This window comes from Chelonia mydas, chromosome 6, assembly GCF_015237465.2.
Source record: "Chelonia mydas isolate rCheMyd1 chromosome 6, rCheMyd1.pri.v2, whole genome shotgun sequence".
Lineage (NCBI taxonomy): Eukaryota > Metazoa > Chordata > Testudines > Cheloniidae > Chelonia > Chelonia mydas.
Window position 1 is genome coordinate 97,089,227 of NC_051246.2, and position 25,250 is coordinate 97,114,476.

Genomic DNA, 25,250 nt, shown 5'->3' on the forward strand with positions numbered 1-25,250 from the left:
CACCTCATACAAGTACTGTAATGCAATCTCTTTATTGTGAAAATAAAACTTACACTTGTAGAATTATTTTTAGTTTTTTTACATAACTGCACTCAAAAACAAAACAATGTAAAACTTCAGAGCCTACAAGTCAAAGCATGAAGGGGCATATGAATGTTTAGCATATTTTGCAATGCCAGCTACAACAGGTCAGTGACAATGCCTGTTCTCCCTTTTAGGTGACGTAAATAAGAAGCAGACAGCATTATCTCCTGTGAATGTAAACAAATTGTTTGTCTTAGCAATTGGCCAAACAAGAATTAGTACTGAGTGGACTTGTATGAGGTGAATAGAAAAATACCATTTATTTTCTTTTTCTTTTTTACAGTGCAAATATTTGTAATAAAAAATAATAGAAAGTGAGCAATGTACACTTTGTATTCTGTGTTGTAATTGAAATGAATATATTTGAAAATATAGAAAAAGATCCAAAATATTTATAATATATTTAAATTAGTATCCTGTTAATTATTTAACAGTGTGATTAAAACATTTTTTAAAATATGTTGGTAATTTTTGTCAGCATTTGAAACATTTTGACCAGCTCTAGAAACACCTAACATATGTTGACGGATCTTGTCCATTCCTCTGATCCTCTGCCAATGTAGGATTGTTCTCCAGACATTTGTCTGCTTTTAAATGACTCTAGCTATGATTCTTCCACCACTTTCCTTGTGAGGAAAAATAAATCACATTCAGATAGGTATCACTGTTCGTATTTTTTTTCCTAATATCCATCCTAAATTTTTTTATTCTCAGTTTCATCCCATTATTCCTCACTGTTACCTAATGGCTCACCCGAAAAATGTATGGATCTCCTTTGAGATCAGACCTACAGATAAGAAATACATCATCTGCTGACTTCCACACTCTTTGTTTAATAGGCCTCTGTAATGGGGCATCTGCCCCGCACTGGCCCTGATAGGGTTAAAACCCAGCCTAGAGTGCTGCGAGGGAACAGTCAATTAGGGCAGTGGCTGCAACCAATTAGGGTAGCAGCTGGATCAGCCAATCAGGACCCAGCTGGCCCATATAAAAGGGAATTGCAGGGCAGAGTAAGGGAATCTGCTGCAGGAAGCCAAAGGGAGGGGACTGGCTTCCTAGAGGGCAGCAGAGATGAGTACCGTGAACAGGGCTGCTAAGACTTGCAGGCCCGAGGCCGTGGGAAGAGAGAGAAGGAGTCAGAGGCAGGAGTTGAAGGTGCTGGGGTTGTGAGGAAGTGGCCCAGGGAATTGACAGGCTGGTAGAGAAAGAAAAGCAGGGCAGTGGGAAGCTGTTGTTCCCAGGGTCCCTGGGCTGGGACCCAGGGTAGTGGGTGAGTCTGGGTCTCCTCCCCTCTTGCTGGTGAAGAAGCGGCCAGGCTATGGACCACCAAGCTCTGTGAGAAGCAGCTGTACTGCTGTGGAAGGAGACCCCCCCCCCCCCCCCCCTGGAAGGGGGAACCTGGATTGTGACAGAGTCAAGGCAGTGAGATTGGAACTGCAGTGGATCTGCAGGCAGAGACTGGACGGGAGAACCACCACCACCAAAGGGCACACCAGCTGACCAGAGCTAATTCCCGAAATGGCCAGCAGGTAGCATTAGTGTGGTGAGTGACTCTGTGACAGCTTCACAGAGGTCCATAGAAATTGTTTACCTTTTTTAGCCATTTCAAAGAGTTTTGGAAGATGGTTTCGTTTCAATGAATCAGAAATAGGAAACAAGAGACAGTTTTGCCACATTTTTACCCTATCAGCCAGCAAGCTGACTCAAAGCATGTTTGTACATGATCAAGCTTGAAAAGCTGTATTTCCTGACTCTGTAATAGGGATCACTTGATGGTTCATAAATTCAATCTATTGTAATGAGTTTGCAGAGGAAAATTATGTTGTATAATGTTACCTAAACCTGAGCTAAGAGGTTCATCAACAGTTATTTTATAAATCAACTATCCTGTGTTTAACACATCCCTGGAAACTGCTGCTTTATCCACCTATTTCTTGCACTGCAGGATATTTTAAGTAATTGTACATTTGTTGTCAAGGTTTCAAATGCAGCAGATATGTGGCAGCTGGCACCTTTTGAAGGAGATGTCATTTTAAACACAAGTTAGTGCATCTAATAACATTATATACATTATGTTGCATGGGTATAATCTCCTCTCAAAAGCATGCATAATCGCCATTGATGTTAATAGAAATTATATGGGCATTTGGAGAGGACATTTCCCTATGCTTCAATCTGATGATTAGTAGGAAGAACATTGACTGATTTCTCTTTCAGAGCATTCGATCAGCAATTAAATGTCAAGCAGATATATGCATTTAAACTGACTGGCAATTTATAGCAAACAATGCCTCTCAGACAGTTCCATCACACCTGTTTTCAGAGGTGCTTGAAAGTCAGAGAATCATATGTGCTTAGTGTTAGAAAGGCCATGCTGGGCAAGACTCACCACCTACCTGCTCTGGGATGGGGCATGGTCTAAAGCAGTCTCCTAGTCTCCTTCTGAGCACTTCCAATGATGTTGCCTCAGCTTCCCTTAACAAATAGTTCCACTGTATTGATCTCATTGCTAGAAAAGGCTTCCTCCAAGTCTGAATTTAAATAAACTAAACCTACTCTTTCTGCCCTGTTTATCCCTTTACTGACATCCCATGCATTTCAGTGAGCTTTGAACAAGGTGAATGAGAGCAATGATATAAAAATGCAGTTTTGTTTATATAATCTCTATGTATCACGGGCTAAAGTATTCTTCATGTTGTATCTTAAACTGCTCCGTACCCTTGTATGAAGCTTAACAGCCTGTACTTTCTACTCCTAATGTGATTGCAATTAAGTGGTGGGAGAAATAATTTTTAAATGTATATGAAGTTTGCCTATACAGAGAGAGTTTTAAGGTGCTTCAGGGTCTTTTGGAAGAGAACACTATATAAATGTAAGATATTATTTTTACTAGCATCACATATCTAATCTCACATGCTGTGAGGATGCCTTGTTATCTCCCATGGGAGATTATTTCAGTGCCTAATTGCTCTCACATTGAGATTTTGGTTGTTTTTTCCCTTTAATGCTTACCCTGAGTTTTTTTTCAGTGCTAGCTTAAGGCTGTTACACTTTATTCCATCACTTTCAGAAGAATTTGCCATTTAAAATACTTTTAAAAAACAAACAAGAAAGAAACCCCTAAGCTTTTACAGCTGAAAGTTAATAAAAACAGATGTCTTTTAAAAAAGTATAATTAGTCCTAGCTATTCATACACAGACACACACACAGTGTAGATTGTGGTGTGTCATCAAAATCTGTTTGTAGGTAGGCCGCAATAGAGGTGAATCAATGGGTAAAAGCCTAACACCACTGAAGTCAATGGGAAACCAGGATTCCATCTACTTGTCTGTATTACGCTGATCTCAGTTGGTGCCATTGTTTTTTGAAGGTGCCCAAATGTCACAGCAGTTCAGCTGAAAACTCAGAAGGTCCAAGTTTCATTTTCTTTCAGATAATCACCTAAATATTTGGCTGTTAGAATCATAGAATATCAGGGTTGGAAGAGACCTCAGGAGATCATCTAGTCCAATCCCCTGCTCAAAGCAGGACCAATACCCACTAAATCATCCCAGCCAGGGCTTTGTCAAGCCAGGCCTTAAACCTCTAAGGATGGAGATTCCACCACCTCCCTAGGTAACCCATTCCAGTGCTTCACCACCTTCCTAGTGAAATAGCATTTCCTAATATCCAACCTAGACCTCCCCCACTTCAACTTGAGACCATTGCTTCTTCTGTCATCTGCCACCACAGAGAACAGCCTAGCTCTGTCTTCTTTGGAACGCTGCTTGATGGCTGCTATCAAATCCCTCCTCACTCTTCTCTTCTGCAGACTAAATAACCCCAGTTCCCTCAGCCTCTCCTCGTAAATCATGTGCCTCAGCCTCCTGATCATTTTTGTTGCCCTCTGCTGGACTCTCTCCAATTTGTCTACATTCTTTCTGTATTGTGGGGACAAAACAGGACGCAATACTCCAGTTGTGTCCTTACCAGTGCTGAATAGAGGGGAATAATCACTTCCCTCAATCTTCTGGCAATGCTCCTACTAATGCAGCCCAATATGCTGTTAGTCTTCTTGGCAACAAGGCACACTGCTGATTCATATCCAGCTGCTTGTTCACTGTAATCCCCAGGTCCTTTTCTGCAGAATTGTTGCTTAGCAAGTCAGTCCCCAGCCTGTAGCGGTGCATGGGATTCTTCTGTCCTTGGTGCAGAACTCTGCACTTGTCCTTTGAACCTCATCAGGTTTCTTTTGGCCCAATCCTCAAGTTGTCTTGGTCACTCTGGACCCTATTCCTATCCTCTATCTTATCTACCTCTCCCCCCCCAGTTTAGTATCATCTGCGAAATTGATGAGGGTACAATTAATCCCATCATCCAGATCATTAATAAAGATATTGAACAAAACCGGCCCCAGGACTGACCCCTGGGGCACTCCACTTGATACTGGCTGCCAGCTAGACATGGAGCCATTGATCACTACCCGCTGAGCCCGACAATCTAGCCAGCTTTCTGTCCACCTTATAGTTTATTTCTAAACACTTGAGTTTTGGTATTTGCCCTCATTTTCTACATTTTTGTGATGTTTAGGCTCATCTGATTTTGTTGTTGGCTATAATTCAGATGCTAAATGTTGGCTAAAAAGATGAAACAATTTATAATAATTATCTGAACACTTTTGAATCTCAAAGGGTGATTTTGAGTTTTTGGGAAAGGTTTAGGTTTGTTCTTGTTTTATTAAAACCACATTGTTTCTCTACTTAGACTCATTCTAATATGGAGGCTGCCTACTAGCTCCATAGCTAGCTCCAGCTTATGTACCGATTTGCACTTAATGCAGGATTAAACTTCCCTATTTCACACTTTAATGATTGGATTTAGTCTGTAAATTTAACGCACTCACTCTCCATGGGCCAACTGAATTTTATAATGGATATATTTTTCAAGTATTAACTAATGTTGGCAGGGAAAAATATTAAAATGACATTTCCCTTGAGATTGTAGCTTTTTTAAGCTCCCCCAACTCAAGTATCTTGGCCACTAGAAACACCACGCTCCCAGAAATGTTCACTTTCATCACAACTCAAACGCAGATAACATTCTGAACGCTATATTTACACACCAAAAGAGTTACTCCTCTTTATTCTGTATAACCTGTTTGGTGTTCAAAAGGGAAAGCCTGTTCAAGGATGTTGCTAATCTGCCACCATGACTCAACAGGTCTGTCGTGCACAGAGACCCTGAAGAAGCAGAGAGGCATACGGCACATCAAAGGGTTTGCAGATAACAAGGGTTGGTTATGCAGGGCTGTGAAAGGGCAAGGGGAGATATAGGAATCAGGCCTGCTGCTTCCGTTACCTCATACACTAGAGCAAGGATCAGCAACCTTTGGCATGCGGCCCGCCTGGGTAAGTCCCCTGGTGGGCCAGGCCAGTTTGTTTCCCTGCCGCGTCCTCGAGTTCAGCCAATTGCAGCTCCCACTGGCCGCGGTTCACTGCTCCAGGCCAATGGGGGCTGCGGGAAGTGGCAGCCAGCACATCCCTAGGCCCACGCTGGCAGAGACATCTTAGGGCCAGTATGCAAATCCTGTGAGGCCTACCCTACGTGATCTAATCATGCAAGAGAAAAAGGATTTAGTCTGCAGTCTGAGAGTAGGAACTTCTGAGTTTGAATCTGGTCTCTGACACTGACTTCTTGTGTGACTTTGGTCAAGTCACATATGGTGCAATCAAACTTGCAGTAAAGTCAATGGAAACAGTCTTGCTGGTTTCAGTGGGGGTTGGATTTGGCCCTTGACATCTTTTTTTTTTTTTTTTTTTTTTTTTTTTTTCCAGTTTCAGCATCTGTAAAATGGGGTAAGGAGGTTTGAGGTTTTTCTGTATTTCATTATGGCTCCAACCAAAAATAAAACTTAGTGACTCTTCTTTTCTATCATTGGATCCCTTTGAGATATTTTTCAAGTGATAATGGGACCATTTCCAGGCAAAAGATGCCTTAAAAGTTTGAATTTAACATTTTGCCTTTCAGATTCAAAATATTTGTTTTAAAAATATACTAGTGTTCTAGGCCATATACATTTATAGCTTTAGAGTTAGAAAATAGCTTTTTCTTCAATTTTGTGGAAAAGCAAATTCAGAAGGGTCATGAAATCACCCAGTATTTCCATGTGATATGTTGCGGTGAAGTGCTCACCACTTTTGCACAGCTCTTGGACAAATTTTACACTCTGTCAGTCTCATGCCCCAGCATGCTTTTTTATTGATATCTCACTTTCAGGGCATAGGGTGTCACTGCTCATTTACATTTGGCTGTTTGATCCTGCTTCCCTGGTAGCAGGAAACAACTTTCTTAAAGGAGTCTTAGACTGATGGGATTGGAAGGATTTACATTGGCCTCAGCTAGAAGCTGAATAGCTTCCATTCTGTATTAAGGCAGCTTATTTGTTCTTTCTCCTTCTAGTTCCTGTATAACTTTGCAGCTGTTAGGCTTTGATTTCCCCCTCTAATTTCCCCAGCATTGTGGATTTTTTGTATGTCTAAACCTTCACTTAGGGCTTATTTTCTGCACAAATATTTTTGTCACACCTCCCCTAACAGAAGAGCATCAGAAAACCCCTATCCTGACTCCCATTTCCCTGCTCCAACCCCTTTTACTGGAATACTCTAAATGGCTTTAATTATTTAGAAATGTGAATTAATGAAAAGTGACTCCCTGTGGAGAATTTCCCTGCCAAAATTGGACAAATTTATGGGGCTGCACAGGTGTAACAGGGTAGAATTTGGCATGCCATATCTGCAAAGTGTTAAACCCTTTGGAGGAGCCAAACTATTCCATTGTGTTAAGATACAACAGTGACAAGGTAGGTGAGGGAATAGTTTTTACAAGCTGGTGGAATGGACAAGCTTTTGAGTGGCACAGAGCTCTTCTTCAGGCTCTGCAAATGATATCATAGTGTCTGATCCCCAGACCTGAAGAGGAGCTCTATGTAGCTTGAAAGCCTGTAATTTTCACCAACAGAAGTTGATCCAATAAAAAGTATTTCCGCACCTGCCTCGTCTGTCTCATATACGGGGATCAACGTGGCTAAAACAACACTGTAAATCACAGTAAGATACACAACATTTTTGTATAGAATCTTTCATTCAAGCTGCATCTCTGTATTCCAAAATGTTTGACGGAGTTAACTACGGCAGGACATGGAGATATCAATTACTGAAAGCAGTGGAGTAAAGACCAATGGTTAATAAAATGGAGCAGTCAGTCACAAGACTAATACCAGAAATAGAAGAATAGAGAGATGAGAAGCTTGAGTTAAGGCTTGAAAAAAAGAAGGGGAGAAAAGCAGTGAAATGGAGAGAAACAGGAAGACTTTTCTAGTCTGCAGTAGCTGCAGAGGAGAATGTTCTTGCACCAACAGTGGTGAGACTGACAAGGGGAAGAAAGGAGGAAGTAGAAGATCAGGGGAACAAAGAGATAACTGAGCAGGAACTCATTTATGTGCTATGAACTCTTTTCTGCTTCAGCATTCTGGTAAAATAAGTAATGGATTCTCTTTGAGGATATGAACAGTACATACAGGCAAGAGACCTTATACAGTTTGTTCGTTCACTGCTTCTTGCCACATCTATGCACATGCAATTGACTGATCACTGCCCTCTACTATGTCACTGGAAGAGCATCTGTGCACAAGCAGCTGGCCTTGCAGGAAATCTTCATATTTTGATGCTCTCTGATGCAGTTACAGGTATGGGGGGGGGCAGTGATGTAATCTCAATGATCACTGTGTTATACCAATAAAATAAAAACCAGCAGGATCTTATTAAAGGGAAAAAGGCAAAATACCACATTTATTGTGAATACAGAAAGAATCATAGTAAGCAGTTAGTTACAGCTGTAACATTCCATTCAATCTCATCTTTATTCTCTCACACACACACACACACACGTTCTGCAAAGTTGTTATCATAGTTACCAGCCTTAGAGTTGCTCATGCCAAGCCACTGGCCAGGTGGCCTGGACATGAGGAGGGAGCAGGGCCTTGTCAGATGCTCATCTGATGCTCCTGGAAGTTGGTTTGCAGAATCAGACCCCAAAGTTCTCACTTTTTAGAGTCTATTTTTATAGGAATTTCTTCCTATGCCAGTCTATGGGAATTGCTGCATCATGCTGTTGCTGAATCAATCAGCAGATGGCACATTCCTGACGGCTCCAAGATGTTATCTTGTTCTTTGGTTCTCCCATTCTTGAGGCTGTTGGGTGGATTCCAGTCTGCCCTCCGGGGGTCCTCTGGTTATTTCCACTTGACGCCTTCTTCAGCCGATGGACACTGGATTCTTAGGCTGGCACCTCCCTGATCATTCAGTTATTATCCACACCAAGCATCCATCCACATACATCCTCTATCTCTATTTTAATCACAATTGTTAATACAACAAAAGGGCGGGGAGTCTCTGGGTGCTGTTTCTGTTGTTAGAGTATTGCTTTGAGTCTCTGTGAATTGCTTTGAGAACAGACTCTGTCTTAGAATGTACTAACACAATTAGCAGCTTGCAAGTTTCACACACAGAGGGAGAGAAACAGTACCAAAAACCAAGAGACCTCTTAATTAGTAATACCCTGGAATTTAAACTATGGGGAATCAAACTCATTTGTGATTTTAATACAGAACTTCTTTAATATGATCCAACAACTGCATCTCTAGACTGGCCAATGCAGTACAGTCCAGGGCTGACCTGCACCAACTGGTAGATGTTTGATTGTTGGGAGCTGGAGTGCACAAGCTGCAAGGTCGTTCTCTACTCTTGTTTGGCATACCTGAACCTATATCTGTTTGAGTGACAATGTTAGGGGTTTAATGGTGGTAAGAAAACTTTGTTGTGACTTCAGTGTCAACACATACAGTGGGTGCCTTGGATCTAGGCATTGCCGTGTGTGCTCAACTCTACTAGCAACTTCCCAGCACATATCAGGAGGAGCAACACGAGCTGGTAGAGGCTGACATGGGTAGGCTTAAAGCCTCCTGTAATATAGCAGCAGGCAGTGTTAAATGAAGCATGTAGGACAATGATACTTAAATATGTAGTTTGTGGCTCAAAAGCTGCATGTGGTTGTTCAGTGTTTCATGTGTGGCTTTTGTGCGGTCACAAGTGTGATCAAAGGGATAGCATGCTAAGGAATCACTCCCTCCCTATCATCATTTACAATGGAGAAAGGTTTGTGTTGAATTAAATTATCATGACATGGTGTCTTGATATTGCTTTCCAACTACTTTGTCAATGTAGTCTGTGCTGTGTTGATCACAGTGCAATGTTCCAGCTGTCCCTCCATGGTGACTTTGCAGTTCTTTGCTTCTTTATGGGAGGAGGAAGAGGCTCTGCAAGGCTGAGGATAGCTGCTTTTGGACAGTTTTCAAACTTGATCCCAAATCCTTGACCCATTCATGTCAATAGTAACATTCCCATTTGTTTAACTGGGACCATTATTTGGCCTCCGATTGTGTCTGCAGATTTGCACGTGCACACAGCTATTTGCCCATGCAGATCTTTCATATGCACAAATGTTGGTTTTAACCATGCAAAGAATGAAGTTTTGTGGGCACCAATTAGGAAAATTTCTCTCTCCAGTTCTTTGGGCCTGATCTAGTGTACTTTGAAATAAATGGGACTCTTCCCATTGAATTTAGTGGCCTCGGCGCAGGGCCCTTTGTGCATAATGGCGACTAATCTCTCATCAGTAAACATATGAGTATTCTTATTACAGTAACCCTTTGGAATTTGAGGACCATCTGACTTATATTTTCCTAGGCATTTCTCTGACTGGCAATCTTAAAAATGATGATGTTAATGACAAAAATTCACAGGACAGGAATAACAGGGATTTGTTGAGAGGAGAAAGCTAGCAGTGTCTGGCCAACCCTGTCTGGCTCAGGCTAGTGCTATTCAACCCTTACTCCCAAGACTGCTAAATTAAATTCCCCAACAAATTCTAATAAGATTATTAAAAATATGAAATGAACATTCTCTTATATTTCCCTCCTTGCTGCCAATGTAAGTTCTTTTCAGGAGCCAAATATGCCAGTTTCCAAATGGTTATTACAGCTGAAGCTTCCAATGCACATTTGAGGTTTCTGGAACAGATCTGAGTTAGTATTGCTGTGACCTTCAAAGACTTCATAACTGTCACTGGGCCACACCTGGACCACTCAAAACTTCAGCTGTGGTAGGACTCAGATCCTTCTGCACCACATACACAGATTCCTACACTTCAACTTAAGAATCCTCCATGGCACAGCATTAAACAGCTCTTGTACCTGTCAGAGGGTAAGGCTGCACTAGGCAGTTCACTGCAATATTATTCTCACCAGCTTCGCATGCAGTCTAAGGACTGGGATAAACTAGTTTAAGAATAGAACTGAGTGAATAATTGATTTTTCAGTTTGGTGGCTGAATTTGATCACAATTTGTGAATCATTTCAGTCCCCCCGAAACCTCATTCTTCATCGAATAAACTATTCCACTGAAAAATTTAACCCAGCTGTCATTTAGAATAATGAGTCTTGATATAAATCACTTTATTATAGCTAAGAGCAAGTCAACCATATTGTGTGGTGCTGCCAGAGTGAAACTTACAGGTGTACAATGCATATCATACTTCATGGCATGTGACTCCCCTCTTTTTGTCATGGGATAACTGTGGTAGAGCGGCATAGCAAAATTCACCATGTCAGATGTCATAGCTGCTCCCCATAGTGTTCTAATCAATGGGTACAGGAACAGCTTACAGCAAAGTAAGATCATAGACAGGGGAGGACGATAGCGGGGTGCTTGTGGTGAGTATAGAGGCTGGGGATTCGGTTGGTGCTTGCAGAAACAGGAGAGGAGGAAGGGATGGAGAAAACTGCTTAGAGGGAGCATCAGTAATTTCACAACCCCTAAAAATATATAAAGCCAGAATCAGTACCTTCCCTGTAGTCCATTCACTGAGATAGTAAGTACTATGAAAACTCCAGATCCTGAGCATGTTGCTTCTCTGTGGAGCCTACACTTGTTCACCGATAATGAGATTTATTTTTGTATGGGAGCTCATTTTTTCACTTCAACCAATTGCCCTTTTTATAAATATTTAGGCCAATGTTTTGGTCAACAAGAAATAGTCCATCTCATTCTCTTTTATTAAAGAAGAGAGCAGCATTGGCAGAAATGACCCACAAGTCTCCTGTTTGCTTGGTTTATATTGCTATGACAGCAACTGCTTTTTGCAACTTCACACCTTCACCAAAGCCCAGTGGGAAAACAGTTCAACACCCAGGCCTGAAGAAATTACAGGAAGTCCCCCTGGTTCCCAGGTACTGATTGGCTACTCCTTTTGGTTTTACTCTCTACATGTGGAAGCTTCAATTTCTCTGGTGGACTGGTAAAGTGAACTCGTATGAATACTTCTCTCTTTAAATTTGGACCTCTCTGTGCCCATCTCAGCAGCAGTCCACACTAAGGTGTTGCTCTGTTCCTTGTGCCATCTCATCTATCCAGAGCTCTCTTTGAGCCATAGATTCCACTTAATCTCTTCATATCTGTCTTCAAGTTTAGATTTAGATTGGGACCACTGAGAGGGTTCAATTCAGATTTTCATTTTTGGTCAATCCAAGAGAGAGGTGCCAACTAAAGTTGGGTTTTTTTTCTTTTGGTCAAAAGACATTATCTTTTTCTAATTTTTTTTGTCATTTCTGTGACATTTTTACTGTCCTTTTAAACATGTGCAACTAATATTTTACCAAAAACTGTATTGAAAGATTATTTTATATTTCAATTCCACAGTAATTTTTAAATTTAAAAAGAGAAATGGCACCCTATGAAATGCAAACTACTTCAAAATATGAATGTTTATTTTTTCAAATAGTTCTAACTGAACTATTCAGATCTGATTAGAATCAAAACCTCTTCAGAGTTTGTTGGGTATCTGAGGTTTTGGTTTGGGCTTATCTCAGTTTTAACTAGTTCCCTCTCCCCATAGGACACCTTTCTGTTCTCTACTCCTTTTGTTCCTCTTTGTGACCTATTCATGAACCAATCTTTTTGTTTTTTGTTTTCAAATGTGTGAGGAATTCAAAAATGCTGGGAATCTCGTGAAAACTGGTTTTCCTTTGATGGTTATGCTTTCTGACCCTGATTTGGAAAATAACAGCCTTTCTGCTTCAGAACCAGAGTCATGATATACCAAATAATGAAAAGAGAATTAACCAAAGTCTTTAAGACCTAAAATAGACAGGTTCAGGCTTGGTTTCTGGTTTGGAGAAAGAGTTGGTTTGTTTCTTGTTTTAGGGAAACAAATTTGACCATTGATTAAAACCAAATTCTTATATGGACATAAAGAATATCCAGAATGATCTTAATGATAACAAAATTTTGGAAGGGATATTAAATGTCCTGCTTTGGGGCCTAAGCCTAATTGGAACTATTAGAGCAGGAAGAGACCATGTGGGAGGCACAGATGATCCCACGTCTGGGTAGTATGGGGCTCTTCCACATTTCTCTGACGCATTTAGGACTGGACACTGTCAGACAAGATACTGGACAAAATGGCTTTCAGGTCTGATCCTATGTTCTTGTTTTATGCAAACCAATTTGACCATCTATAATAAAGATATTACATTGTATTTTCAGAATTTTAAAGCTTGGCTGTGAAAGTTGATTGATAAGCCCAGAATTGCTTTAAAGATTGGGGTTTTTTAAATTCTCTATTTGAAAAGCTAAATGAACTACTGGAAGGAAGATTCCTAGTTTCGTTTGAGTTTGACAATCAGTTTGATCTCTTGAAAAAACAGCAACATAGCAACTAAAAAAAGCAAACAGAATGTTGGCAATCAAGAAAGGGATAGATAATAAGACAGAAAATACCATATTGCCTCTATATAAATCCATGGTACACCCACAGCTTGAATACTGTGTGCAGATGTGGTCTCACCATCTCAAAAAAGGTATATTGGAAAAGGTTCAGAAAAGGGCAACAAAAATGATGAGGGGTATGAAACAGCTGCTGTATGAGGAGAGATTAATAAGACTGGGACTTTCCATCTTGGAAAGATGACAAAGTGGGGATATGATAGAGGTCTATACAATCATGCGGATAAAGTAAATAAGTGTTTACTCCTTCTCATAACACAAGAACTAGGGGTCACCAAATGAAATTGATAGGCAGCAGGTTTAACACAAAACGAAGTATTTTTTAGACAATGCACAGTCAAACTGTGGAACTCTTTGCCAGAGGATGTTGTGAAGGCCAAGATTATAACAAGGTTCAAAAAAGAACTAGATAAATTCATGGAGGATAGGTCCATCACTGGCTGTTAGCCAGGATGGGCAGGGATGTTGTCCCTAGCCTCTGTCTGCCAGAAGTTGAGAATGGGCAATGGGATGGATCACCTGGCCCTGGTCTACACTGGGGCGGGGAGGGGAAATCAAAGTTATGCAACTTCAGCTACATGAATAACGTAGCTGAAGTCAAAGTACTTAGATCTACTCACTGCAGTGTCTTCACTAAGGTGAGTCGACTGCTGCCACTCCCCCATCTACTCTGCCTGCACCTCTCACAGCAGAGGAGTACGGGAGTCAACAGGAGAGTGCTCAGGGATCAATATTTATCACATCTAGACTAGATGTGATAAATCGACCCCCCCCCCCCCCGGATTGATCGCTACCTGCCGATTCGGCGGGTAGTGTAGACATACCCTTGATTACCTGTTCTGTTAATTCCCTCTGGAGCACCTGGCAGTGGCCACTGTCAGAAGACAGGATGCTGGGCTAGATGGATGTTTGGTCTGACCCAGTATGACCGTCCTTATGTTCTTAAATTACCCATAATATGCTTTAAAATCTTTTCTCACCCCTACCCTCATTTTGAAATGAGACAAACCTAACAGTGGAAAGATTCCACTTTAACTGTGGGGTTTTGTATGTGCACCCACATGCAAGAAATTTCATAAGTGGGACATTTTGCTACAGATAATATGCCTGTATTTTCATGGGATCAGAAAGGCTTTAGATGTCCCCTTGGCAGAACTAATATATATACCTATTACCTTTTTAAAAAGGTGAGTGCAGTGTGCATACAATATTTAATCTCTACAATATGTGTAATCAATAGGAAGTCTTCTCTTCCGGTAGTTAATGTATAGAATAGCAGCTTCAAAATCCAAAACACTACTTTCAAGATTTTCCTTGATAAAGGGCCAAACCTCCAAGGTCCTTGTTCAGTTTCAAGTCCATCTATACGTAGGCCAAACTCCCATCAACTAAGTAAAAACTGAGCAAGCAGGATAGGCTCAGTGAAAGAAGCTGAAGTATTTTGAACCCAGCCAGGGTCTCCCTGTGCATGATGGGTGATACCTGGGAAGCCAGGCATACATATACTCTGTTAGTTGTTTTCAAGATATGTTTTTTTGGTAATGCTTTTGTTCTGAATAAATAATATTTTGCTTTATGGGAGCTGGCTGGTCACTTGTTAGGCCTAGGAAAACAGAATGGCAGGTGCTGAACTAGTCAAAAGTACTGAGGTGATCACAGAAAATTGTAGCCTAAATCCCCAGTCAAGACAGTCACAGAACTCCATCCTGTGACAGGTGATGGCTGGAAGCCTGGAACTTAAGTGGAGTTTCCTCAAAGGGGCCACAAAGATGTCAGAGGTTCAGTTACTTTGGGAACTGTGACACAGGTACAGTGGTTGATGGGATTGTCTACTTGTGTGTTTGTACAGCTCACAACACAGTGAGGCCAGACTGGAGCCTTTGACCATTACCACAGTACAAATAATTAAATAGTAGTAATGATATGGTAGCCCAAATGTCTGCATGTGAGATCTGGGCTTTGGTCTCCTTCCCGAGCCCTGTGGACCCAACCCACTCAGACCCAAGGGAGAGGAATGACAAAGTAAGGAGAGTGCCTGAATTCCTGGTGAACACTTTGCCCTCACCACTCAAACCATCCCAGTCAGGCAAAAAAGGTTTGGAGGAAGCTGCAATCAACCCTTCTCACTGGCAGGGAATGTTACAGGTTACAGCAAGCTAGTTGTTGTAGTGAGGGGAGGATCCCAAAACATCCATGTCACTGAAAAAGCATCTGTGACACATTGTTTTACTAGAGATGAAAATTAACCACATCTCCAGATATGAACAGCCCAGTGCTGTTCAGCTTTGGCAGGGAGTTGGAATATCAGTGTGGATCTGAATTTCATAGTGGGGCCCTCTCTGTATAACGGGCCAAACCAATCTCCCTGGTCCAACCCACTGAGGAGCTGGAATCCTGATCTGAATTTGGCAGCATGGGATCAATGTCTATACTTTACACGCATGCCATCCCCTGGCATTCAACTGATGCCAACAGTGAGGGCTAGGTGCCAACTAGTTCAGACTGCTGGATGGTTCTTAACAATGGTTTGCTTTAGATAAGAACCCCATAGATTTCAAAAATTAGTAATGGGACAAAGGCAAAAATCAGAAGATATGATGTTGTTGCAATTCCTCTCTAAGAAGCATTCCTCTCAGACTCCCTTGAAGGCAAACTGAACAAACACATACTCATCTTGCTCCTTTTTAGATCCCTACGATGTGCTCTTGGACTCATCTCCCCTTTCTAGTTCCCCATCCTTTCTGTAACCACCACTTTTACTTGGACATGTGCTCCAATTCTGCTGCCTTTCTATCTGCTTATCCTGCTCACAATATCTACCTCCTCCTGCATGACCCACACTTAGATCTCACCCCCTACCAACCACCCTAGGATGCCCAGGTCTCTCTCAGCCAATCACCTCATTGACACCCCTACCAAAAAGTGACCTGACCAGACATGCAAGCTGAAAATCCTGGCAATCTGGTGGAATTGCCAAAATCTTAGAAGATGGGATAACAAAACCACAATTTCATGATAATGTGACTAAGGTAGGTTCCTTAGGCTAAGAAATAAAAAAGCACATTTATTTCAGCCAAGTAATGTTTTTTTTCCCCAATATGCTGGACCAGCCAGTCAAACATAATCAGGTTTAACAAACCAGCAGAGGTAAGTCTGGTAATGCTGTTTGGCTCTGCAACTGGAAGCCAGTAGGTAAGGAAAGACAGAGGCTAGAAGAAACCCTGCCGATAACCTTAATGGGAGCTGCTGTGTTTCCCCAATGCCCCAATCCCCAATTCTTGAGCACATGTCATCTGCACTCCTGAACAAACAAGACCCTGAAATCTGCCTTGATATTTCTCGCAGGAGGGGACCGTTTGATCAGCTGTACCAACCACTGGCTCTTTCTGTAATAACTACACTGTCTCTGGGCCAGAAGCTGCTCCGGCTACGTCAAAGGCATCAATCATAGACAAGTCCTAATGCAAAAATAACAGTGTCCATGAATGGAAAACACTCTGGGGGTCCATTAGTACCTCCCTGATCAAAGGTTATGGGATATCTGAAAATAAGCAAACGCTCGTTCTCAAAGGAACTAGTTTCTTTAGGGTGATGTTATGACTCAGAGGGCTATAAAAGATTAAAGTTTCCAACAGCCCTTTTGTGTCATAAGCCTACACTCCCCATGTCCTGTCCTGTCCTCTCCTCTCATCCCTCAAAGAAAAAGAAAGCAAGTGAGCAATAAAACAATCAAGAGGGCAGCAGTGAGATGTAATGGGAAACATTCCCTTGCCATTTATTTTTTAGACAAAGGTTTATATTCAGGTGTGCTACATGGAGAACAGCTCTTGTTTTTCCAGATCCATATGGACAGGGGGATGCTGTTGGAAGCTGGGTATTGCAAGAGCAACTTTTTGGGTAGCAAAGTTCTTGGCTAGAGATGGGGGTGTGAGATTCCTATCTGCCAACTCTGGAGGGTGTTGCCAAAGAGTGAGAAATGAAAGGGAAACCTCATATAAGGAGATGATTCTGAGGCAATTATATTTTGTTTTCACAGATGATCCTGGAATAATTGCAATGAAACGGAGTTCAGCATTCCTGCTGAATGAGCACTCAGGTTGGATTTGAGATCTCACCCTTAAAAAACAGGGTCTGGCCTTGAGGCCCTCTGACCCTGTAATAAGAGAATACATCAAAGTCCTGCAGTAATTGCCCAAACCATTATTGCAACACTATTATAAATTGTAGTGTTAGGGATTGATAAATTCTCATTTGATTCTAATGGGAATCCCTTCTACACAGGTTATGATTTTGCAAGCTGATCCAATTGGGCAACCCCCGACCAATACTTGTACCTTCTTTGAGGTCAGCAGAGCTCTATGCAGGCATAAGGTCTTACCCTCATAGATCAGCTGACAAGACTGGGGCCTCAGGTTGTTGGGGAAGTAAAATAATCCTGGAGCTTTAAAATATTCCCGTTGTGTAGATGATGATCTATCCTGGCGGATGAACATTGAGTTCCTATAAAAAAGTCAGGAAAGTAGGATTTTAAGGCTGCAGGACTGGACATGGTAGAACATTGGAAGGAAACAACTTTTTTTTTTAAGTTTAGGGAAGAGACTACCATGAGATATAATGAATGATACAGAGAAGGTAAATTAGGTGCTCCTATTTACCCTGTCTCTTAAGGAGACATCCAATGAAACAGAGTCGACAAATTTAAAACTGGTAAAAGGAAGTAAGGAAGTATGCTTTTTTTTTTTTTAAAACACAATACTCCATTATATTGCAGAGCTCATTCCACAAGAGCCCGTACAGGTCAAGAGGAATCAAAGGAATTTAAAGGAATCAAAAAAATTCAAAGTGTATAAATAACACAACCCCCACAGTTCCAGTCATTTCTTTTTTTTCCTCTGGAACATTCCTTACCAGGGTTAGAACACAATAGCACTTTACAATGAACAATCCCCAGCCCCACTTCAGCCCCTCTCCTCATAAAGAGGAGTTTTTAGGTGATCCGCCCCTGAACAATCTCACATTTAGAATGGTGTATGGCCTGGGGGGGGCGGATGAGCATCAGACTTTGGCATTCAGAATGCTTATTTAATGTTATGACTTTGTGCAGCAGCAGAATTAAATGCAGTGAACACCAGGAAGATGTGGCGATCAAATGTTTAAATAAGGTTAATGCTGCTGCTTTGCTGTTCATTGTCCTGCATTTCATAGAAGCATTAATGATCAATTAGATATCTAAGTGATGCAAGCTCTGAACCACAGAGACCTTTCTAATGAATCATTTTATACTTAGCACGGGTTACACGTACACTGCCTTTTCTGAATGTACATTTTTTTCTTTAAAGGAAGATGAATGCTATCAGAACTAAGTGCATTTGGATGAATATAATGGTTTTGAAGGTGAGGGACTAATGGCTCTTAGAGAGCCGGCCATAGTGTAGCCAGCTACACTGCAAAGTTCCCACTCATATCTCCAACAATGCACCTGAATTTTTGATCTGTTCCAATTGCAGGATCTACACAGCTCTGTCAATGCACCTTAATCCTGGAGAAGGTAACCCCATTACACTTCCTTACTATCAGCAATTTAACTTGCTGTCACCATGTTGTTAAAGAGTGAGCTTTGCTCAGATATGAAGTGTTCCATTAAAAGGGGTTTAAAAAGCCACACACAAAGCAAACAAAAATGTCTACAATTTTAAAACAGTCTGAGAATTGCAAATCATACACGCTCTTGCGTAATGTATATGCCTTAAAGAGTGCAGTGTCACTATGAATGCCCATGAGAGTTACTGTTAGGGAAGTGTGAACCAGACAGAATGAAATAAGAACTGAGACCCAATCTGCACCCAAAACTTCATCTGAGTCAGAACTGAAATATTCTGAGTTTCAGAAACATTTAGTTAACTTTGTTTATAATAAAACAAGTGGCAGAAGACCTACCCTTACTGGGATTTTATTTCCATCCTAGTTGTATGAATGGATGGAAAATAGAACAGCTTGTTTAGCCAGCAAGGCATGACTGAGGTTATGGAATGAAAGACACTGTGCAGTCGGATGCACTGAAATAGATCTGGAACCCCAGGAGGACCTTACTGGAGAGGCTGATACAGACTGGTCAACATGGCAAAGCCTGAACCACCTGCGCACGCATACTGGCAGATCAAAGACTAATATGATCAAATGGGGTTTCTAATATATGTGATTGTGGCCAGGTGCAGACCATGGAGCTCCTGCCATTTGTCAACTCTCTGGGGAGACCTGTACAAAGAAGGATCTCACTGCTGAGATGGAGAGAGCCATCGCTTGAGCACAGTTCTGGAAAAAAACATATAGTTTGTGACAAGGACAACAGGAAGCTTGTTTAGTGAGTTAGGAGATACATGTAGGCCACAGAGCTATGGGTAGCAAGCAACAACTCCCAGCATGTGCTGTCAGAAGCTCTGTCTCTCTCTTGGGGGATGGTCTATGAGTGATGGTCAGAGGGATATACTCAGCAGTTTACAAGTGAAGGAACAGTGTCACATGAATGCACTCTATTGGAACAAGTCCTTCTCTGTTCGTTCACTGGGATTCATTCTTCCAGGGTGGCATTTCAGATGGTTCCCAGACATCTTTGGGGAGACAGGGTGGTCTGAAATTGTGCCTGATTCAGTTAGCCTTTATTTTTACCTGTCCAACCACATAGGTGTCCTGCACTGTTGTCTTTCCCCTGTTGCAAGGAGAAAAGACAGTGAGACCACACAGTTTGCTCTAGGACTGCAGAGAGAGCGATTGAAGGCTCCTGTCTTCCCATCTTGGGACCTCTGTAAAATTACCTAGGTTTAAATAAAACACCCTATTTTACTTTGGCCTAAATTGTGTCCCTCACCTCACTTACATGAATCCCAATGAAATGGAAAACCAGCTTGAGGAGTTTATTAGGAGTTAGGTGGGATTAAAAAGAGCAGGCTATAGGGCTTGACTGAAAACCACTGTGATGGTTTTTAAAAGCGCTAGGATTTTTTCTCCTCCCTTTAATTTCCTGGCTGGAACTTGGCACTAGAAGGACACTTCACACCTTCTGATTTGGTGACATCGGCACATACTACACACAGCAGTCACCTTCTTTTAAAAAACAGCCACCGCCCCCATACATCTCCTTTTCCATTTAACCCTGTCAGTGACCATCTAAAACATCTATTGTTCTCTGTCACAGAGTGCTCACTCACAGCATCCTCCTGGTACCTGGAAAACCGCTCTCTTCCAGGTCCAATGCCTCTCCATATGATCTCTTCACTTGTCCTCTCTCACTTTGTGGCCCCTCTCGAGCTGCAGCTTCCTCTACATGACTCAGCCCTCTGTCCAGGTCACTATGTGGTTTCCCCTTCTGGGAGATTGTCTCACTGGACCCATTGTCCATGCACTGCCACTCTATCAATAGCTGGTGGGGAACAGGAGCCCACCCACTACTCCTGGTTCCAGCCCAGGTACACTGCAACACATAGCCAAGGTCTGTTGAGTCCCCAGTCTTGCTGCTCTCTCCCTCAGCCGCTTTCTACCCACCTCCCACACGCTTCTCTGAGGGCCAAGATCCCAGGGATTCTGCTTTTTCCCTGGGATCCCTCCTTCCCTCTCTAATTCACAGAGGATGGGTGCAAACTTCCTCACAGCAGCCATTTCCTTTGCCAGCTTCCTGACTTCATACTAGCCCAGGCCACACCTGCTGAGGTGAGCTTCATGTGTGGCCTGTCTCACTAACTGGCTGTTTCTCAGCTTTCTTAACCTTTTCAGGCCTGGTGTGAGGTGAACACCCCATCACATTCTCATTAATGCAAAACCCAGAAGCTGTTTCACTTTAATTTCAAATGAACATTTGAAGTGGTAACAAGAGTGCTTCGGTACTGTCCTTAAGTGTTCTAAGAGGAGTAATGTTTTATGTTCAATGGGTGTAGTCAGGATATGTTGGTTTTAGTTTGTACCTCCTTACCACTTGAACAGTCAAAATATTCTGCTTTCATACACCTTTTTCTTTGGTAGAATTTTCCCCTTAGAGAGATTCACTTGGTGATTCTCATTTTCCCTGAATAGCTGCAATTCTATGTTTTTGAGGATTAGTTCACTCTTGCTATGTTAAAATAACAATAACACTCTGTATGGACACAGACACAGAAGATCTCAAAACACTTGATAAAATGGGTATTAATCCCAATTTCACAGATGAGGAAACTGACTCCTAAAAAGGTAGAGGGACACCCCAAATCACAGTGAGCCAGTGGAAGACATGGATATAAAATCATGGATATAACTTATTACAAACCACTATTTGTATTGTGGTAGCACCTGCAAGCCCCAGTTATAGACCTGGATCCCATTGTGCTAAGCACTGTATAAACACAAAACAAAATACACTCCCTGCCCAAGGAGCTCATTATTTATAAACTATATAGAGTGTGTATTATACACATTAGAACTGGAAAAAAAATTTCTATTCAACCATTCTGTCTGTTTTGTTACAGATGAAGGATAAGGTTTAATGGGGAAAAGTAGGTCACCGTCAGAAGTAGGATTCAAACTCATTTCTGCCGAGGATACTATAATGTGAACACAGTACCTTGAATCATCTATATCCAGGTCTGCCAAGTGACTCACTGTGGGCAATTCACTTCACCTATCTCTGCCTCAGTTCCTTCATCTGTAAAATAGGGATAATATCCACCGTTGAGTTTCATTACGCAGTCACCCGTCCAAAGAGTAAGACAGGTAGATTGTCAATGGCAATAGCATAATCATTCTTTGTAAAATTTTGAAAATGCATCTTGGAGAGTGAATGATGGCTTTAATGGCATCATTTTATTTATAAAGCAGTGTTGATATACATGGCACTTCAGCACTCGCTATAAAACATACAAAATAAAAAAGTTCCTCTCCAAAAGGGCTCACAAGTTAATATCAGACACTGACATTGTTGCCGGAATTTTTCTTAGGGGACAAAAATCCATTTCTTTTTTTACATTTTTATGACATTGACTCTTCTAATACTCTTCCCCCTCTCCCCTTTTTACTTAAATGTTATGACTAGCTGAGGAATATGTGTAAAAAATTGCTGTGAAACTAACTATGCTATTTCATCATTAAGATGAATATAATAACCCAAATCTTGAGTCTTTCTGTTCAAATGTATCCGTTAATTGCTTTGTCTTTTGTAGAGCTTTTTATTTATTTTTAGCTCAGTGTGTAACTGTCACATAGCCCCTACTCCCATGAACAAATGTCAACACCTTCCTCTCCATGGCTTCAACATGTAACCTCGGTGACTCCTCTGCCTTCTTTGACCCACTCACCAAAGCCATAGCCAAATCCTGCTGCTTGTTCCTGCTCAACATCTCCAAGATCCATCCTTTTCTTTACACCAGCTTCTTTGTTACAGCTAAATCTCTCGTTTAGGCCCTCATTCTATCTGCTTCAGCTCCCGCAACATCTTCCTCTCTGGCCACACACACCTTTTCCCTTCAGCCCGTACAAAATGCTGCAGTCGAGTCATCCCCTTTGTCCATCCTTCTGATCATGTCACTTCCCTTTTTTAAATCCCTTCACTGGATCCCCATCCATTGTCCCATCAAATTCAAGCTGCTTCTTGTCACCTCTTTCGAAGCTCTATATACCCTGCCCCTCCCTACCCATCCTCTTTTGTCTCCGTTCTTGTTTCTCCTCCCACTCACACCTCCTCCATTAATGCTCCCACCTTTGGCGATCCATTTTTTTTTATTTTCTCATATAAACACCTATGCAGGTTTTTTCATGATGCCCCTGATATGGATTCGCACATCTCCTTTCCTGTCCACATTTAAATCCCTTTTAAAGAACTCCTTCTGTTATACTCATTATACTGAAACTTGTTGACATATACAATAAAAACAAGGCAGTTATAGATTTTTGCCCTACCCCCTAACTTCGGACTTTATGCCGTGAGCTCTGCAAGGGATCTCAAGAGGAGTGCTTGTATGCATAACGTGATTTCTATGCATTTGAAGGACAAGAGCTGTAGTTTGTAACCAAAATTGTTTGTCTGGTGATTTCTGATGGTGACTGATCTGAATGTAAAATGCATAAAAAAGGAGTTGTCATTGAAAACAATTGACTTAGCTTATTGTCTATCACAGAGCTTCAGGTTGTTTATATGTCTTAGACTGGAATGAATAGGCATGTGGATTTCAGTCTAGGTACATAGAGGATATTTGTTAATGGAGTCGATACTCTACTATTTCTGCATTTATTTATTTTTTTTAGTCTGCCTAGAATCAGTCAAATTATAGACTTACATTTTTCCCTAACAGAACATAATAGATGTTTGTGTCAGTACAGGATAGATGTCTTTGTGGATGCCTTTTGCATGATAGTCATTGACAAGGAAATTATATCTTGGAACTTATTCCTGATAGGATGGGAGATATGGGAGTTGCACTGTGCAATGCCTGGTAGCTGAGGGGACCCATGGGGGAAGTCCAGAGCTGTAGTCAAGGGTGTGAGAGTGGTTGGGTAGCCAGCAGGTCAGTCTGTAGCAGAGGCAGTCCGAGGCAATGGTCAGAGTCCTCACAGGAAGATGCAATCAAGGGGAAAGGTCAGTGGGTTGGGGAGACAAGATTGGGCAAGCTAGCAGACGACAAGGCAGGATCACATGAGGCAGCAGGGCAAAGTGGTCTAGGTAACAACCAGCAGGCAATGGTCTGTTGCTCAGGACCATCCTTCTCCTGCTGTTAGGGCCTTTATATATATAAGCAGGGTCTGAATGAATGCTTCCCTGACAGCTAGCAGGGAGGGGGAGAGACTTGGGTGTGTTTATGTAAGTACAGTTTGCTCCTGCTCAGCTTACATATTCAGCACATACAGTGGTGTCAAAGTGATCAACTTTGGCTGGTGTTGGGTACAAATCACCTTAGTACTGAAGGCAATGGTAGTGAAATACGGTTACCAATGTTGTAATTATGGTAGAAATACAGGAAAGCAGGACTGTGCGTAACCTCTCCCAAATGAGGGGGCCACCCTCAGCTGAAATAACTTCATTAAGCCAGGGGCTCGAATATCAGAGCCCTGTGAACGTAAGAGGGGTGGGGACAGGTATCCCAGCCAGGAGGCTGCACACTCTTATCAACTGTTCTTCCTACACTGGTTTAACCTGTTCCTCCGCACTGTTGAAAGAATAGAGCTAAAGACGCTTCATTAGCAGCTTCTTTGTTATGTTAAATGCCCAATCAGAGCTGAAATCATAGAATCATAGACTAACAGAGTTGGAAGGGACCTCTGGAGGCCATCTAGTCCAACCCCCTGCCCAGAGCAGGACCAATCCCAACTAAATCATCCCAGCCAGGGCTTTGTCAAGCCTGACCTTAAAAACTTCTAAGGAAGGGGATTCCACCACCTCCCTAGGTAACGTATTCCAGTGTTTCACCACCCTCCTAGTGAAAAAGTTTTTCCTAATATCCAACCTAAATCTCCCTCACTGCAACTTGAGACCATTACTCCTTGTCCTGTCCTCTGCTATCACTGAGAATAGTCTAGATCCATCCTCTTTGGATCCACCTTTCAGGTAGTTAAAAGCAGCTATCAAATACCCCCTCATTCTTCTCTTCCATAGACTAAACAATCCCAGTTCCCGCAGCCTCTCCTCATAAGTCATGTATTCCAGACCCCTAATCATTTTTGTTGCCCTTTGCTGGACTCTCTCCAATTTGTCCACATCCTTCTTGTAGTGTGGGGCCCAAAACTGGACACAGTACTCCAGATGAGGCCTCACCAGTGTCGAATAGAGGGAAACGATCACGTCCCTCGATCTGCTGGCAGTGCCGCTACTTATACACCCCAAAATGCCATTGGCCTTCTTGGCAACAAGGGCACACTGTTGACTCATATCCAGCTTCTCGTCCACTGTCACCCCTAGGTCCTTCTCTGCAGAACTGCTGCCTAGCCATTCGGTCCCTAGTCTATAGCGGTGCACTGGATTCTTCCGTCCTAAGTGCGGGACTCTGCACTTGTCCTTGCTGAACCTCATCAGATTTCTTTTGGCCCAATCCTCCAATTTGTCTAGGTCCCTCTGTATCCTATCCCTACCCTCCAGCGTATCTACCACTCCTCCCAGTTTAGTGTCATCCGCAAACTTGCTGAGGGTGCAATCCACACCATCCTCCAGATCATTAATGAAGATATTGAAGAAAACCAGCCACAGGACCGACCCTTGGGGCACTCCGCTAGATACCGGCTGCCAACTAGACATGGAGCCATTGATCACTACCCGTTGAGCCCGAAATCAGTTGTGG

At 42.1% G+C, this 25,250-nt stretch overlaps 1 long non-coding RNA gene across 1 annotated transcript; it reads left to right on the forward strand.

Moving 5' to 3' along the window:
• The first annotated feature begins 1,118 nt into the window (after positions 1–1,118).
• LOC122466380 lies at positions 1,119–20,118 on the forward strand. Its single transcript, XR_006291815.1, has 4 exons — positions 1,119–1,627; positions 18,303–18,357; positions 18,471–18,511; positions 18,929–20,118. It is a non-coding gene; the product is annotated as an uncharacterized LOC122466380 (long non-coding RNA).
• The last annotated feature ends 5,132 nt before the right edge of the window (positions 20,119–25,250 follow it).